This window comes from Phocoena sinus, chromosome 13, assembly GCF_008692025.1.
Source record: "Phocoena sinus isolate mPhoSin1 chromosome 13, mPhoSin1.pri, whole genome shotgun sequence".
Lineage (NCBI taxonomy): Eukaryota > Metazoa > Chordata > Mammalia > Artiodactyla > Phocoenidae > Phocoena > Phocoena sinus.
Window position 1 is genome coordinate 30,758,193 of NC_045775.1, and position 894 is coordinate 30,759,086.

Here is an 894-nt window from a genome sequence, read left to right on the forward strand (position 1 = left end):
AGACTTACATGGCAGAAGCCAAAGGTAAAAGCGACATCTCACAACACAAAAGGTTAATATCAACATATACTGCTAGTGAGTGCAAAGGGCACATCAGCTGGTGACTCATTACTGGGGGTTGACCCATGGGGAACGTGTCATTCAGCAGAGAGGCTTTCTCAGGATGTGGCAGCAAAAGTTACAAAAGATAAGGACTTGCCTGTGGAACACGCTCAACTAATGAGAGCTGAAAATGGTTTGAAATATCCCGATGACCTCACAGATGGGGGATGCTGATTAAGGTGGCTACATGAGGCTCCTTTCTTGTCTGACAGCCCATTGAGAAGCTTTGGTGAGATGTGACTAACAGGCCGTGAAGGTGTCTCCATCTTCTCCGACATGGTCCATGCTTTGGGCAAAACAAACACGAAAAATAAGTCCAAATTGACACGCATGTTTGAGTTTAGTTTCCAGAGACGTGTTTTGGGAAAAGAGCACTGGTGGGGCCGTCAGCTAGGATTTCTTTATGGCCAAGGGGTTTTGTGACTCCTTGCGTGACTAATCGCATGACTGCGCTGGGGGTGAGCCAACGGCAAATTTAGGTCTTGAGCACTCGACAAAACAACCCCACTGTTCTGTGGGTGAAATTCTCTGGAGCTTCGTGTGTAATTAAATGAAAGTCTCACAAGGGTCTACACCTTAATCATTCTCAATGCTGATATGTGGCACAAAGGAAGGATTTTTTTGCCACATCAGAACGCTTCCATGGAACAATGGAGAAATGGAATCAGATTTTTGTTTGCTTTGTCCAACATTTTCTGAGACAGAGACATTTCACAGAAGAAACCCTGAAGTTCTCTGGGTCTTCATTTAGTGCCTGGGACTTTGAAAAGAGACCACTTTTATGGATGCCCT